Raw genomic sequence first — 19,334 nt, 5'->3', positions numbered from 1 at the left:
ACCATTTAAATACAAAAATATACAAAAAGCGTAGGTAAAAGTCAAATGTAAACTTTACTTCCCAAACTAAATTCTTAAGTAAACATGATCGCAGAATGTTATATGATTACAAAATGGTGTTGCAATGGTATTGCAAATGCATTTCCCTTGAACGTTTTACACGTTTCCATAGAGACCATAGAGACTAAACAAAGAATAACGAACAGAATGTTCATTTCAGAAAGTCATATATCAGATATGTATATTGCGGTAAGCACTTAGGTCGCATCGCTGATGTGCACAAAACATAGTAATAAAGTATGAACTTCAATTGCTATATGTAATATCAATATTTACAATTTGAATTTAGCAATCACTGTGAAAACACAAAGCAAATATTTGTACACAAATAACTTGTAATACAATTATTTTATATTTTGTTTCAGTATCTTTCATGGAAATCTTCCAAAACCTTTGACTAGAAACAACTACGTTATATATTTGTAGATATACAACCAAATTTAAATCCAAAGCATAAAGAAAAACTAAATTGTAAGTCAACAGACTTAACCACATTTTATTTCGCCAATTTAAATAATAACATTCAATTTTCTAATTTTTTCCGTGAAACGTTTTGTCAGAAACCAAAAGCTGAACCAACTAATAATCAATTTCGAAAGAACACGTACACAACTGTCATGATAATGAATCTATATTTATCAACGGAAACTTATCGCTTAACAGCAAAAATTAAAAAAAAATAATGGATAGTCAGGAGTTCAGAAAGTAATCGAAAAGAAAACACAAGAAACGCGCTGTTACTTTATTTAGTTTTGTTTTATTGATTCGTTTAATTACTGGTTGGCCTTTTTTAACAAGTACCTTGTTCACATAATCATACTCACTGGCACCAGATCAGAAAGAAAATGCCTCCGTAACGTGTTACACCCTACCCCTAGGTATTCTATAAGAACCATGGTCATGAACGGGAAAATATACTAACCCATTTCAATCGCGTATTTCATACCTAAAACACGCAGGTCAGTAAATGTGTACTACTGATATTAAACAAGCGATAATTTATCTTCAATTGTGCACCAGTCACCTTGTCTCAATATTCCATATTGCAGAGATGCTCCGTATATTTTATGCTTTAGTCAACGTTACAAAAAAAACTTGCGTGAACTTCCCTAATGAACATCCGGTCTAGAGGTCACGACAGTGTGCACATGTTAAGCGAAATGTAAACAAACAAAAACAGAATGCAATATATTCACAGTTTTACGATAAGACTCGAAATGATGAATGAAATTCATCTTGTATATGGTTTTGAATTTGAAATCATACATAGTTATACATCTATTCTGTTTATTTAATTCATTTTGCACATTTATCCTGCATATAAACATTTTAGCGTACACGTGTAGTAAAATGACGACTGACATACATTTTCACATCAGCCAATCAGAGTGTGTCTATAATCTAGAACGGAACTTCACCAGGGAAGTTCAAGCAAGTTTTTTGTGTACCTGTGAAAAAGCTGTAAACTACACGTTGTTTTTCTAAGATAAGAACTATTGAAAAAATGTGACCGGTACACAACGGAAGATAAATTACCACTTGTTTAATATCAATAGTACACATTTACTGAACTGCGTGTTTTAGATATGAAATACGCGATTGAAATGGGTTAGTATATTTTCCCGTTCACGACCATGGTTCTTATAGAATACCTAGGGGTAGGGTATAACATGTACAGGGGCATTTCTTTCTGATCTGGCGCCAGTGATCATACTTTTAAATGAACGTTCACTCGTATCAGAAAAATGAATGTAGGGACGTATATGTAATACATAGTAAAGCGGTATAAATAATCGTTGAATCTACACCAAAGAATATGGCGTTGGCTTAAGAAACTTGCTTTTCGAGGTTCGAGCCTTGGTGAATTCACATCTTTTTATTTATTTTATGATCGTTTGTTTCGATACACATTACATGAGAAAAATATGCAGTTCATTGATTCGATTTGTTAATGATGTGTTAACTAGTCAAAACTACTTGCCTATTGACTTTAGTTACCGCGACATGGCTTCAACACGTTAAAATATAGTGATGATGCTCGCCAAAAATGTTCATTCACTTTGCGCCGAGGAGAAGACAAATAATGGGTTGAAGATCCCATTGACTCGCAGCATAGAGCGTGTTTCAACACTTCAACCGGTATAAGCCGTGCGACAGTGAAACGTGTTGCTGCAGAATCGAGTGAACCTGCATCAAAGAGGATGAAAGAAACGAAATATACCAGCACCTGTGATCATCGAGCTTAACCCGGATTCCGATACATCATCTGGCTCGGAGACTGACACAGCTGAAGAGTCGTCAACAGACACAGCAAGTAAAGTTGAAAGTATGTGACATGAATAAAAATGAAAAAAAAAAACTGGCATAATATATGAAAGATATCGAAAGAATGAAAAAGTATGTCAAATAATATTATCAAAATATATAAATTGACTTTCTTACAGAGACTTCAAACTTTTAAGATAATGTAAGCGAGAAAAAAATATGGGCGTAATCTGGGCTTGAACTCGCACCCCGGAGTTTGTAATTCTAACGCTCTACTAACTGCGTCAGCGATATAATCAAGTTCGTGGTAAACAAGACATACATATCAATTTACTTTATAGAGATTTTTCAGCTTGTATGGACCGAATACCGATATCACCCAACTCAAAAAGTGTATTATTCCGTCACGGCTCAAAACACGCGGTCGAACTATACATAGCATCTGTAACATTGCTATCAAGAAAACATTTGAAGTTTCGAACTTTCCAGCAGAAACAGTACCTATATAAATAATATCCGAACATTTTGTCGACCTTTAGTTTCTTTATGAACCGTTTCGCATTTTCGTCTGATTTTGTAGTTTTAATGTTCTGACAGTCATTCCAGATTTTACACTTGTAGTATAAACTTGCCACGTCACAGTTTTTTCTTTCCATCTGTATCTCGTCATTTTATCCTATACCTCTGAAAATATGGTGTAACACTACATTTTAACAATGTACATATTTTTTGTACTATGTAGTCTTTTCTTTGTCCAAATTTATTTACATAATATTATCACACTGAATAATAAGATATATGAAATTTATCAATAAGTTATGGTCTTACTTTCACCTAATGTAATCCACAAAGTCACGCAGAAATAGAATTGTTTCTCTGGGTAAGAGATTTCTGATGCCATCTAAAAGTATATCAGACAATTCTTTATCATTTTTGTGTGTAAATCATCACTGATTACTCTAAGCTGATTACAAACTCGTCGGTGTAAATGCTGAGGCTGAACTTTTTCTGCAATAGCGTCGTCAACATCTGAATCTTCCATGATTACAGAAACATGTATATTAAGTTCAATCAAAGCCAACAAAACATCACATATCCTTGTTCGAACTAATGGAGATTTTTCCTAAAGTTTGATCCAGGTATCATAGTTAGTTAACGGTTGTGTAAATATTTTCTCTCCCATTTGTTAAAGTGCGCAGTTTCGATTTCATTCTTTTTTTACGGACTTATCATTACATAATAACTTAGTTATATTAATCTATGTACACCAAGGAGGTAGATTACCTTGTTACCAGGGTAAATTCAAATTAGTTGAACTGCAGTATTTTTTTTGTATTTCGTGTAATTTAATGTTTTAACTTCTACAATCTCAATTTCGTTTATCTCAGTCCCTTCGAGTAGAATTATTATCCAAGTTTGAAGTACATGACCCTCCAAATATATTTTATATGGAAATAAGAAGGAAAATACGGATATTTTTCACTTTTCCGTGTATTTTGGTTTCATTGTTAACCGTAAAAGTCTGCATAATTGATAATTTTACCAGTACGCGCGTTAGCTTTCTATATGTATATGTCGCGGGGCTCATGTTTCCATGGTAACGCATTTTCTCTCATTTTTAAACTAATATGTATGAAAACGGGGTTTTCGACGGCTTCAGTGCTATTTTGTTAATGACCAACATGGTATATTTGGGTAATATTATAAGCAAAATACCAAGCATGTTACATGGTACCCTATTTTTCTTAAAGTTACAAGTAACCATGACAACAGAGATGTTTAACATAGCTTATATTTTGTTTTTAATCGTAATTTCTTATAAAACAATATTAAATAAAATTATCTTTTTTGTTAATGTAGCTTTAAAACATCGTATTTCTAACGTAAGTAATATTTTCGTTTTACTCGTATTTATGTAAACAAATTTCACAGCTTAAAATACTTACAGCAGTACCCCTCGTCTGACATTTTTCAAGGAAAAATCGTTCTGCAGGCTGCTATTATTCCCATGGATATTGTTGAAATGAAAATAAAAAGCCGAAGCTGTGTTCCTTAAATAGACCAATGTCAACGCTTTTGAATTTTACATTTAGATATAGGTCACGGTTTCCATGGTAACATCAATTTAATTCAAGAAACCACAATTTTCTACTGAAATTTGAAACAGTTTAGAGCTTAGTTTTAGTATATAAGTAACAATTTATCCACGGAAACTGAAAAATATCTATTACAAGTCAAACTGCCCAATTTTATTTGAAAATGGCCGGTAAATGGCCGTATAAAGTTACCTTTCACCCAACTATATTTCCAATAACATCAGTTACCATCATCTATTTTCTTACATTCCATATAACATTTCAATATAATTACACAAAAGAAGCAAAATATTGATCATTATTCAGAGCGAAAGACTCATGAAATATTTCAGCAAGTAATGGCTGTTCAAGAAATAGTTCAAATAAAGAAAATGCACAGAATTACGTACTTTCAAAATAAAAGCTATTAAATCTGCGCGGTAACTGACATGTAACGTCATGACGTCAATGACGTCATTTTAAGGCAACAATGTTTTGAAGCGTTTCTGTGGCAATTTATTCATTATTTCTGTATTATTACACCATTAAGCATCAGATCAGAGACAGGTTCATGACTTTTTTCCAGAAGAATGGATATACAAACACATTTAGTTTGTCGTCGTCGTAAATCGTCAGCTTCCGGTTGGGCATGCGCACATACAAATATTAAAGTAACCTATGTTACAACCCGTTTTGTAATAAAGTTGCAAATTGTAATAATTATAACAAAACGTGTTGGAGTGCTTATTACAATTTGAAATGGACATCACAACTCAGAAATGTATTACATTTTGCAACTTTATTACAAAGCAGGATGCTATGTTCATTTTCACTTTGTAATAAGCACTCTTAACCATTTTGTAGGAACGTCTTTGATGTTATGCTCACCAATAACCTTTTTAGTTTCAATTAATGAGTAAAATTACATGCTAAATGTACGCCACCTGACATCTTCACCTCATTCAATTTTATTCACATAGTGAACCTAAGAACATTGACACAAATACGTTCACACACTCTGAGAAAATTTTACATTTTGCATCTTTATTACAAAACGGGTTGTGATGTCCATTTCAAATTGTAATAAGCACTCAAACCCGTATTGTTATAAATATTACAATTTGCAACTTTATCACAAAACGGGTTGTAGCAAACCTTCCTCCTTAACTGAACTTTTACTTCCTTTTCACATAAAATGCGCCTTGTTGGGGTAGATTTCAATTACCACATTCAACATAGGAGCAAATGTTAATCTCCTCTATATCTCTGCAAATATAGAATATCGGTAGTTCATTTCACACATACACGGGTTTCCCGAAATTGAAATTGGACGGTCGTGCATTTATTATGCTAATAAACTTGTATCGAATGTTTACTACATGTATTATACATTTTGTCTGCATATTTTACAGAGGCTACGCTTCTTACAAATGAAAGAACTTCAAAAAGTTTTGGAAAAAATTGCCATGAAGCTGGAAATGTGTCCCTATAACATTCGTTTTGTTAATGCTAACGAAACCGTAACACTTGCATTTTCGTGGATAAGAATGTGCTTTTTTAATTTTTATGAATTATAAAGTTTCCAAAAACTTATACTAGTAACGTAGGTATACAAAAGACAAAATACCATCAGTCTGTAGTGTGTTCCAAATAAGCAGCAACTGTATGTTTCAGGCACATTTTATTACTATCCCACTTTTCTGCTTTTATAACACTTGTTTCAACTTTAGAGATAATGATTTACCAAAACCATGTTGTAACATTTAACGGGGACCAATTATTCGTCTAATAGAAATGATCTTCATTAAATATAGTTTAATATGATGCTCACGAAACTGGTGTCTATTGAAATCATAAAGATACAAATACGAAAATTGCTGCAAGATGCAGCAATCGGAAACTCCGTGCCAAACAAAGCAATGTTCGTAACACTGACAGAACAGAAGATGATATAACGATACTGGTGTCTTTGTTGTAGACCCTAGACAAACAGACAGTTTGATGGGGTTTCATGAATGTTGGAGAAAAAAACATTGGCTTTATAGTGTAAGCAGGATTTTTATTGTTGTATTTTGTGACCTAATTATTGACTGATCATGACCCATATGCGAAATTGACATTTAAGTTTCGGTTTATGGAATGAAATGTATTGCATACACAAGGTTGTGCTTCCATTCAGACTTACGTAGTTTTTCATCCGAAATGACTGAGTTTCAAACTTAGCTCAGATGTCATCAATTGATAAAATAATGCCTAATCAGAAATATGGGCTCTATACTACTTTAAAATTAAATGATGAGGAAGACTAAGATGTTCAATGCATGAAACACACCAAACATAATTTATCCCGCCTTCTGGAAGGATAAGCCTCTCAAGAAAGACCATTGTTCTGATATTGCTAAAAGTAAGCCTAAAAGAAACCTACATTGAGATAAAAGAGCAAGGATACTTTAAAATTCAAGTCACCTTTGTTCAAAGGCCAGTTTTTGCCTTATTGTTAGATGATATTTGTAGAAAGTTTGACTATATTTATGCATATCAAACATTAAACTAATAAATACTTAACTTGAAAAAAAAATCGAAATATAAGACATTGTTTATTCCAGACGTACGTGCGGACACTGTGTAATAAGTTCGGTGTTGATTACCGAAAGAGGAATGGGGCGGGCTGTAAACACTAGCTCCCACTCTTTATGGAGGTGAGTTAAAAAAGAGCTAGTGATGCTTCCGAGGCGGCGCTAATGACGTGAGAACTTTTGAAATTTATGAAATAAGACCGAATTAAACCGAAAGTGCACATATATCCATGTATTTTGCCCTAATTAACACAAGTCATTGATTTCAAAGTCATTGTTCGTATGTTGTTGAAAAGAATGTCTTATTAGTGTATAATGTACGTAATTTGTTGGCGGATTACTATGGTCTATATGTATTTTTGGCAAAGAGGAGGAGCCAGCGACACAGAGCAGGCGCTTAGAATCAGAGTGGGAGCCAAGGCACATTTAATATCAAGGTGTTCAACGCTTTTTAGTTATACTTGTTTTAAACGACTCTATACTTCGCAATAAGAAAATGTGTCAGGAAAAATGTCGACTAGAGAATCAGGACCCCAATTTTTCTTTCCATTTTTATCAGTTGTGCTTTGTTTGTTTGTTTTGGGTTTAACGCCGTTTTTCAACAGTATTTCAGTCATGTAACGGCGGGCAGTTAACCTAACCAGTGTTCCTGGATTCTGTACCAGTACAAACCTGTTCTCCGCAGTTAACTGCCAACTTCCCAACATGAATCAGAGGTGGAGGACTAATGATTTCAGACACAATGTCGTTTATCAAATAGTCACGGAGAACATGCGCCCCGCCCGAGGACCGAACTCGCGACCCTGTGATCCGTAGGCCAACGCTCTTACCTACTGAGCTAAGCGGGCGGGTTTTATCAGTTCTGCAGTTCTTCCGAATATGTACCCGTGAAATTGCTTTAGTAGTGACTTTAATGTATGAATGTTTTAGGTAGCGTAAAAAAGACCCTTTGCTTTCAAAAAGTAATTACTATTTATGAGTCACAATAGGATCAGCTCTCCATTCTAGCTATAAAGTAAGTTTTCTTCTTTGGAACTGGAATGAACGCATCTCTTAAGATATTTTCTTAAACATCTTTAAAATTTCAATTTTCTGTAATCATAAAACAAAATCTTATTTCTTTGCAAAAGAAAGCGGAAAAAAATCCCGTTCACTCGTGTCTGCAGTGTCCCATGTGTGTAATCAAGTAAAATGAAATGGTTTATATTAGTGTTCTGATGGTATATCGTCACGTTTTCAATGTAAGGCGCAATTTAATGGTTAAGCATGACTACCGCGCGTGATAAAAAGCTTCCATTTGAAAATTATATGATCATATTACATTTGTTTATATTTCGTTTTTATCAAACTATCTCATGTATCCAATGGCGGAAGGGAACAATTAAAAATATATATACGTTGGCATTAGTTAAGTAAATGTTTATCTATATTGTATAGAAAGATGTCTTTGATGAAATCAGGAACAAGCTTATACAGAGTTTAAAGTTACACGTCTTCATATATATATAATACATTTCGAAGTTTAGAAAATACTTCAGTATTTTTGATAAATGTAAATGTGGCGCGAACGGTTGTGTGTGTGTGCATGTCCACTACCATCCATGAACAACCTGAATCAAACCGAGTCTTCAACACTTTCGTTTTTGTCGTGTTCAGCGACCTGTAGAGTTTCCAGTATTTCTATTTTATTAGTGTTTGAAGTTATTTTTTGTCCAATGGTATTGTAGTATTTTTTTAAATTATCGGGAAATTTATTGTGGTAAATCAACATTTACTTCCAGTCGTTTAACCCGGTAAGTCACATACTGTAAGCGGAGCTTAAATTTGTAAATATTAGTAAGCATTTATCAAATTAAATTGGTCGCGCGGCTGGGCCAGTACTCAACACTGTTTGATCTTTAAAGTGTGATGAAAAAGCTGTCGCCTGCGTTAGCAATGAAGTAAATAAAATCTGTAATCTTCCTTTGGAACCACAGAATGCAACCAAGCAGAATAATAGCAGACTAAATTTGACTGTGTCTGTTGAAATGTGCAACACCTCTCACGTCCCTTAGCCCCGGCTTAAGCTCTAACTCTATTACACATCTTTTGAATGGACTCCATGATCCAAAAGTTAATATGAAAATGTAGGATTTTTTTATAGTTTTCTCGAAATATATTAAGCTAAATAAAACGTACTGACGAGATTAATTATTTTACAGAAGCTGCTATTAAAATTTTGATACTGTAAAGAGCATGAAGAGGCATATCTTTTTAAATAGACGTTGTTATTATAATTAAAGGCAAAGCTAACAGTTCCCGACCAGTAGACAGATCTTTTTTGAAATTTTGCTCATGTATTGAATGATGAATGAATTAGAAATAACAAATAAATAATTTGGTTCATTGCGTTCGTTTACACTGAATAATTCTTCTGCATGCGTTAAACGTCAACAAATGATATGCAGAATACCTCACATTCAGGTTTGAAATTTAGTTTTAATATTTCTGAGCTGCTAACAAAATTGATATATCACCAGTAAAGCGGCGTAGAGAAGAATTAGGACTGATAAGATGTCTAAACAATAAGCTGGATTTGATAAACTTCCATTTTTAGTGAGAAAAAGCTCAAATTTACATATAAAACTATTTTCAATGAAAGGTATAAACAGACAGTGTTTAACATGAATTTCTGCATTAAGAACATCACAATCTTTTAAAATGTATTACTACTACTGATAGCTCCCGCTGATCATTTTATGATGTGCCTTTAAACAAACTTGAATAAAGTTGGACGAATAGACCGCACCTCTTGATGGTTATCAAATGGATTTTAAGAGTCCCTTGAGTGTAATGGTAGATTTTTTTTTCTTGAACAATGTCAAATTACAACTATTCACTTAAGGTTACAAGATATGTAAGTTAATCAGACAATGATATTTTAAATAGATCATAATATATATATAAGTCTGAATATACTGGCAGACGCCGCAGTCCATCTCAGAAAGGCAAAACTGTATTACAGATTCACGAAAGCTAATTTAAGCACGAGTTGTAATTGCAAAACCACTTTTTCTTTTGATGATTGTGACAAACTATTCAAATGAAGCATCGGTTGGAACAAACGCAGAAACGGAGCGAAACGCCGGGAATTCAAATGTCTATTCAACATCTCTCGATTACTTTTACGAATACGATTACATTCTAGACGATGTGCCAGATGGATACAAAACAGCGCGAGATATCATGAACAAATATGGACTGATATTAATTGTAATTTTAGCTTTATTTGGAAATTCAGTTATTATCATAGTTTTAACGAATAAAAGGAACAGATCATTTCCTACATGTATGTACTTAACATCTTTGGCAGTGTCTCAAATTCTTCAGACGGCAACATCACCCTTTAGAGACTGGGGAAGATACGTGTTTGGTGCATTTACTGCTCTAGGAGAAATACAGTGCAAGCTGTTTGGATCGTTGCTTTACCCGACGGCGATGAATACTTCCTGGACATTGGCAATCATTGCAATTGAAAGAGTTGTGAGCGTCACTGTGCCTCATAAGGTCAAGTTCATTTGTTCATTCCGTAATACAAAACGTGTCTTGTTTGCAATATGGATGTTATTCCTTGCTTTCACTGCATTGCTAGCTACTGTCTTAATGCCTGTCGACGAAAGTGACTGTGTATTTATAGATCAGTATATAACGTTCCACGCTTTTGATCTGAGTATAGTTATGTTTGCTTTTATGCTTCCATTTATCATAATTTTAGTCGCAACAATTATTATCATTGTTCAGCTCTGTAAAAGGAAAATGAAGCACGTTTCGTCTAAAGGCAACAACGTTTTGCAAATCACTACAACACTAGTCTTCACTAATATTGCTTTCATAGCTACCATGATGTCTATCAATTTAGTATTCATGGTTTATAAGATTCAGGGATTCCTTGGGATGGAACAGATAAGCAACATATGTTTTTGGATGAACAGTTTCAGATTCCTTCTTTACTTAAAATCATACTTAATTTTTTTCATTTACTTTTTGAGTGGATCACGATTTAGGGCTGAAGTGAAGGAATAAGTTTCATTTTGCAGTAAAAAACGTAAAGTTGTAGATAATAGGGTAGCCAATTATGAAATAAATATTCCGTGTAGGTTCTGCATACATATAAACTCTGTGTCAAAATAGAACGCCTGAGTAGAAAATTATCCGTGAAATCAAACTTGGCCGGATTAATTCAAGACTTTTATTGCTTTGTTTGTAAATAAACGAAAACTCGTAGCAGACATTCAATTTTTAAAAAATAATATACATTTTGTACCTTAATCACATAAAAGTTAGATTAAGTTTCAACATAACGCTATACAAACTCTTCACGATTTTCTTATTTTAATGTTCAATTTTAGTAATATTCTGAGTATATTTCTAACATGTTTAACCCTAAAGCTGTCTTTAATTAAAACGTGTTTTGCTGTTCCAAAGTGATATTCCTTATTTCAACTCGCTTCTTGTCACAATCTTTTAAAATTATGTTTGTTGAACGTGGTGTTTATTAGTGTTTGTGGTATTACTAACTTTGAGGTCAGTGTATTGCGACCGCTGTAGACTCATTTGATATGTCATTTCAAACAACCGTGACGGTGTATTGTAGATAGAAAAAGTAATAACGAAAATTAAATGTTGAAGTCATGTAGGCAGATATTTTATTCCTTAATATCAACGGAAAACAACAGCAGCAAAATGTTCAAACAATAAAGAATATGTAATCCTCCAGATGTAGAAGAAAAAAGAAGATTTTCTGAATGGCGTAGTGAATTGAATTCTTGAATTATTTTAGTACATTTACGTGTGAAACAAATACCGAGACATTTAAAAGATTGAACAGTAAAATATAGATGGTAATTATTACCTTGCAAGACATGTGACCATAAATTTTTATCCACATAGAGACGTTTAGTGTTACACAAGTACATGTTTGAATTTTGTATATTTCATTTTATTCTACTATCACATGCTATTTGTAAACTGATAATGTGAAAACATTTTTTTTTTTACCTTTTCATGTTGTAAATTACAATTTTTATTTGATATTTACTAGATGTCCGATTATTTCATGTTTACTTTATTACAAGCTTGTCCAAATTGCGAGGTGCAAATTGCACACATACATTTAATACCTTTACTTTGTTTAAAGGTTCTCTTTGGAATATTTTAGTTTCATTGCTGTAATTAATACTTATTTCTGTATCTTTGCAGGAACATTTGCTATTTGATTAATTAAATATTTTTGAAAAATGTGTGTTTTGTCAATTTGTACATCACTCGAAAGATGAAACAATACAGTATGGTGTAAACGACTGTGTAGAATCACCTGTCTATCAATCTGATCACCCCATTAAATATTCTGATGTAATTCACTGTATACGGTCGTTCCCAGTTTAGACTCAAAAGGACATACTAATACATCGCAATTTATTGATAAAAACACTGATTCAGAGACGGAAGCATACACAAAACCCGAAGACAAAATTACCTCTTTGCTCATTAACTGCAGGTAAATATTAGAAATAAACAAAACCAATAACAGTTCCACTATACAAATCATGTGTGTGTCAAAGTCTGGCACAATAACTTGTATTTTGCGAAACATATATCCCCTGTTTTGCATTTAAAACATCTTGGTTAAAACTCTGTCTTGAAAAAGAAAAGACAAAGTGAAAAAAGAACGTCCAAAATAAAGAAATATCGGATTTATAGCTATGATCATAGTGTCTGATCTGTACCATTTAAGTACAAAAAATACATAAAGTATAATGAAATAATGCCAGACCGATACTGAAAAAATTATTGAAAAGAAAATTAAGTTTTGTTACTAAGGAATGGATACTTTATTCTCAGTAAACTTCTGCGCCTTCATATTGTTAACTTTACAACTATTTACATCCGAATAAATGTTAATATTTTAATGACTATATCAACATAAATGTTTCTTTTATGTTTAGTGTCATGATTTATTTTAGTCAGCCTGTATACCCGTAAAGAGTGACCTCTGATGGCACTGTTTGATAATATAAAATGCTTGATAGCTACGCCATTCTTTTGGGTCAAAGCGGAAATAATCATAGGCAAAAGTCAAAAGTAAACCCACTTCCCAAACGAAATTCTTAAGTAAACACGATAGCAGAATGTTATGATTACATATGGTGTTGCAATGGTATTGTAAATGCGTTTCCCTTGAACGTTTTACACGTCTCCATAGAGACTAAACAAAGAATAACGAACAAAATGCTCATTTCAGATATTCATACATCAGATATGTAAATTGCGGTAAGCACTTAGGTCGCATCGCTGACAAACACATGCACAAAACATAGTGATAAAGTATGAACTTCAATTTTTACGTAATATCAGTATTTACAATTTAAATTTAACAATCACCGTGAAAACACAAAGCATATACTTGTACACAAATAATTCATAATATAACTATTTTATATTGGTTTCAGTAGCTTTCACGGAAATCTTCCAACACCTCTGAAAATTGGAAATTAACTAGAAACAACTACGTTATATATATGTATTTGTAGATATACTAAATCAAACTAAACTCTGCTCCAGTTGTATTGCGACTTTGTCAAAATATTTTTAACAAACTGTCGGACGTTTTTGAAACTGGGTCAAAAGTAGGCTCTAATTTCCATTCTTTAACATAGTGACCCAGATTTTTCTCCCTGATAACGCAGTATTTTAACTGATATAGAATGCATTGAGACAAATGTTGTGACTAAATTGCATATAGATCAAATAGAAACAATTGCCTCTATAGTTTTAAGAAGGTTTTTTTTCTATAAACTACCTTAGTGACATAGTTATTGACCAAAGATTATAGAGCTTTAAACTTGACCAAGATTTTATAGAAAGGCGAACATTCTAACCAATTTTTAAGTAGATCAGGTAGAAAATAGGCATTAAGAGTGTTAAGAATGTTTTTCTATGATATGACCTAGTGACCTAGCTTTACATGTATATCCCAGATAACTTAACTTTAAATTTGTTAAACAATTTATAAGGATAAATTTTCGATAGAAAATATGTCATTTAAAGTGTTAAAACTGTTTTTCTATGATTTAACTTACTGACCTACCTTTTAAACATGTTAAGGGGGCGCATACTTTGAAATTAGAAAAAATGGGTGGGGTATGATAAAATTTACCTGCAAAAAAGTACAAAGTTTTGGTACATGAAATGGACACTGTTTCAACTGTTATAAGTACACAAAGGATTGCTTACTAAACTGAGAAAAAACTGAAACATGAAAGTTATTGTTGAATTACATAAGACTCATTGTGTACATTCAAAGTCAACAATTAATATTTTTTGTGCGAAAATAGTGCTTTACCTTGTCCAAACATTTATCAATCTCCTACAGATTCTAATTTAAAGAAAAAAAGTGAAATAAGTTCACTGCCTTGCTTTTCATTTTGCATATGTAAGCTAAAACACATTATTTAGTTTGTTTACAAAGTAGTGCATAAGAAAAGATATGGTGGTCAAGGAATGCCACATTCCAAAACTAAAAGAGTATATTCCCCTTAATACATTAAACATTTATCATTACAGAAGTCGAGTGGCTTACAATAAGGGCCTAGAAATGTTTCCATTATTAATTTTCAACTTGTTATTCATGAACTACAATGCACTTAAATATCAAAACACATTGAACAAACTTTTGAAAAGGTATTGTCTTAAAAATCCCTAAAATAAGGTATGAAATTTGGTTGAGAGGTCCAATCAATGTGTATATGTGCAAAAGTAACATTCTAATCTTGTTCACAAAACTTACTAATACACAGCAGGAATGTCAATGATCAAAACTGGACGACTATACAGTTATCCCCACTTTAATGTCATTTATACTTTGTCCTTGAATTCTCCACCATACTTTTCATAACTCTGTTTGCACGAGTTGCACGAGAATGCTGTCATGCACGTATAAAACGGCGTCAGATAAGTTGTAAATGCAATATCGTCTAAACGTAATTAATGGATTATGCAGTTCAAGAAAAACTTTATCTCATAACGTAGTGAACAAGTATAATGTTGTAACAACAACTATACTTAAACTGATCTAAGTAGCAGTCGGTTTATAAGTGACTTTATTGATTCATTTTGTGTTTTGTTATTGTTGTCAAAAAGTATAACGGAAGTGCCTCACAACTGAAGCGGAAACCAGTTTGATGCGCGAAGTAGTCCATTGTAAGTAATATTTTTTGATAAATGTCCATAAAAATTAATAATTTTCTGATATTAAAGACGAATCTCTGAATAGGATTCGTTATTTGATAAGAAATTAAAATCATCGACATTTTTTTAAAAAAATCATACAGGTTATAATGATGTCCCTTATAAATAGATCCTAATTTTTCCATTTTTCGCGCATTTGCGCGTAAATCGTGGGCCAAATGGGCATTATTTCACTCGTGGAATGAATTTTACGTAAAATAGGACACGTTTCATGCTAATACTCGCATGTTTTCGAGTTGTTTACTTGAAAACGAAAGTAGGGTGTTTATTCTGCGGACCGCTTTCTGAAATGCGGCAATATGAGGGTACGTGACTTCAGTTGACTTGCATTTCACTGCATACTATTCAAAAGCCCTTTTTCTTTTCGTTTTCTTGAAGCAAATGTATGGATATCTTGTGGAAAATAGGTCTACGACGGAGTGAAAATCTAGAAACTGTAACAAAATTGTTCTGAAGTAGCTGAATTTTATATGAAACAAAGAACAATTTCTTTTATTGGTTTATAGCTTATAAGAGCTGAAATAAGACTTTTCTCGAAACACATCACAATTAGTCTTAATAGTCATAAATCGATTGTATTTGTTATAAAATGATGTTTTCAATGCAAAATAATCATTAGATTTGAAAAATTTTGAATTTTGACCATATGAGTAGATGCGCCTATTTCGGCAGCAATTTCTGTAATAGAAAGGCCAATATTTTGTCTCCAGATTGTGTGAAAATGCACAAAATGCATCCATTTGAGTCATATTCATGACGGAATGAATGATATTTCAGAATCAAAGTGAAAAAATAATGCATACAGGTGAAACTTTTACCAAAATTTACAATGAAACGATCACAGAGCCTAAATTTAGCCCAGAAAATGGGTAGGGGGTGGCCTTACTTAAATGTCTATATTTCTCTAAAATCTCGAATTTTCACAATGAAACTTGTTAACATGTTCGGTATTACATCTTTCTTGAAAATAGAGATGAAAATGTTATGAAATTTGATAAAAAGATATTTCTTATAGGTTATAATGCAGTAATTCGGTCCAAAATGTGCTTCCGTGGTGTAGAAAATCTAGAAACTGTAACAAAATTGTTCTGAAGTAGCTGAATTTTATATGAAACAAGAACAATTTCTTTTATTGGTATATAGCCTACACGTGCTGACACCTTAGTTGTCTCCCGTTGTTTATTAGAGTTACCTTTCGTCTCGCGCAGTAATACTTTTTGCAGTGAATCGCCGAGAAGTCGTGGGAAAATTAAAAAACATGTAAATGAACTAAAATTAACCACCTTTTCAAGATCAATTTCAAGTGATCGACGTTATGCATTTAACCCACCTGACCTGTGTAGCATCTTATATATCTGTTCTAAGGTATTCATTGTGTAGAAAGTCATGTTATGCCTTGCAATGCTAATCCCACTCTGATTTTTTTTTTGTTTACATTTTTTATCAATGAGAAATATGGCGTCCATCCCGAGCTGAAATGCCGTGGCGTTAAATTTTTACATGTTTAAGCAAACCTGGTGTGTTAGAAAGAAAATTTCATCCCTTCAACATTATTTGTAACACTGGTGTTGTAAAAAAACCTGTTTTTTCCTTATACAAAAGCTTAATATTTTGTGTTGAATGTCCAAGTCTTCTTGTGTTTGATCCTAGATGACCCAACTTCAAAGTTTGCCGAGAGTTTCTTAAACTTACTAACTAACGCACTTAACTGACTAAGTTTCACCATGATTATGCTAAAATTGTAACCTCTAGAGTGTTAACAGAGAAATTGCAAAGGACGGACGAAGACGGACACAGTGCTACCACAATAAGTCACCTTGAGCACTTTGTGCTCAGATGTACTTAAAACTTGGATGCGTAACTCCTTAGTAATACTTATTGTCCGAGGAGAAAGTTTGTATGGCGTTTATAGAGCTGTGAAGGATTTGTAAACCGAGCGAGTGTAATGAGTGTCACCTCATAGGTCTGTAAACACAATGCAGACCTATTCCGAGAATGACAACTGACTTACCTGTGAGTGCACCCACACTATCTGGGGTACAGGAGTTAAATCTAGAAAGGTATTTGCCACTGGCACCAGATCAGAAAGAAAATGCCTCCGTACGTGTTACACCCTACCCCTAGGTATTCTATAAGAACCATGGTCGTGAACGGGAAAATATACTAACCCATTTCAATCGCGTATTTCATATCTAAAACACGCAGTTCAGTAAATGTGTACTATTGATATTAAACAAGTGGTAATTTATCTTCCGTTGTGTACCGGTCACATTTCATCAGTAGTTCTTATCTTAGAAAAATAACGTGTAGTTTACAGTTTTTTCACAGGTACTCAAAAAATTTGCTTGAACTTCCCTGGTGAAGTTCCGTTCTAGTTTATAGACACACTCTGATTGGCTGATGTGAAAATGTATGTCAGTCGTCATTTTACTACACGAGTACGCTAAAATGTTTATATGCTGCATAAATGTGCAAAATGAATTAAATAAACAGAATAGATGTATAACTATGTATGATTTCAAATTCAAAACCATATACAAGATGAATTTCATTCATCATTTCGAGTCTTATCGTAAAACTGTGAATATATTGCATTCTGTTTTTGTTTGTTTACATTTCGCTTAACATGTGCACACTGTCGTGACCTCTAGACCGGATGTTCATTAGGGAAGTTCACGCAAGTTTTTTCTGTAACGTTGACTAAAGCATAAAATATACGGAGCATCTCTGCAATATGGAATATTGAGACAAGGTGACTGGTGCACGATTGAAGATAAATTATCGCTTGTTTAATACCAGTAGTACACATTTACTGACCTGCGTGTTTTAGGTATGAAATACGCGATTGAAATGGGTTAGTATATTTTCCCGTTCATGACCATGGTTCTTATAGAATACCTTGGGGTAGGGTATAACATGTACAGAGGCATTTCTTTCTGATCTGGCGCCAGTGGTATTTGCTATGTCCATATTCGTTAGTTTTAAATGAAAAAGTTAGCAGTAACTTTTTTACGTAGTTTGAGAATAAAATTCAGTCGTTTTTGCTAGGCCATCAAATATTTCTTAATATAGTTTTAATATTTCCTCATATTGTTTAATTCCGTACGTCGTGTACATTCTCCTTTGTTTTAAATAGTTCTGATTGGTTTCGGGTTTGTAAAACGTTCGTTGTATTATATGTGTGATTGAACATATAAATAAAGGAAGGAATACCATCACGTTCTAAACGTTGTCGGATAATATGTAATATAGAAAAATTGCCAAATTGTTACGCACCTGTAAATATGTTTGCTGACAATGAGGACATGACATTTATACTGCATTATCACCCTTGCACATATTGTAAACATTGAGATAATTATAATCTTTTTCTGAAATCAGCAATGTGTGTGTTTTCTGTTAAGCTATGTACAGTCACACATACGGACATGTCCGTGCGTTGAGGTACGGTGCGGATGGGATTTGTCTTTGGGCTGGGGACACGGATAAGTACGGAGCAGAACGTATTAGTATCGGAAAAATGGTGGAAACAAAAAATAATACAGAACGCGAATAAGTACGTAAAGGTATGGCGTACGTCGTTGAACTTCGTTTTTCTGCGCCTGGCAACTTGCCTAGCGCGTGGATGGGTCTATGGTGAACTGCGGTGAACTACGCTTAAGTACGGACATTCTCTGATAACTACGTCTCAGCTATGGCATGGTACGTTTCAGTACGGATAACTACGATTTAGTACGTTTAACTACGGATGAATAAGTTTCAACCAAGTTGGACTAAAATCACGCTCAAATGGCTACGGATCGCTCAAACTTTTGTGCATGTTCAAAAGTTAGACAAACTTGCAAGTTTAGGATAAGTCTTGATTACGTTTTGACCAAGTGTTGTTACGGATTGTTACGAATTACTACTTTAAGGTACGGCTCAGGTGCAGATCAATACGGATTACTACGTTTCTATCCGTGGCTAGACGTAGCTATCCGCGCCGTAAAAAAAATCATTTTATAGTATCATTTCGTAAGGATTTGATTCGAAAGGCGTTATGTTATATAACAGTTTTTTATATCTTCTAAGA

This window comes from Mercenaria mercenaria, chromosome 12 (assembly GCF_021730395.1).
Source record: "Mercenaria mercenaria strain notata chromosome 12, MADL_Memer_1, whole genome shotgun sequence".
NCBI lineage: Eukaryota > Metazoa > Mollusca > Bivalvia > Venerida > Veneridae > Mercenaria > Mercenaria mercenaria.
Note: the sequence above shows the minus strand (reverse complement) of the source record.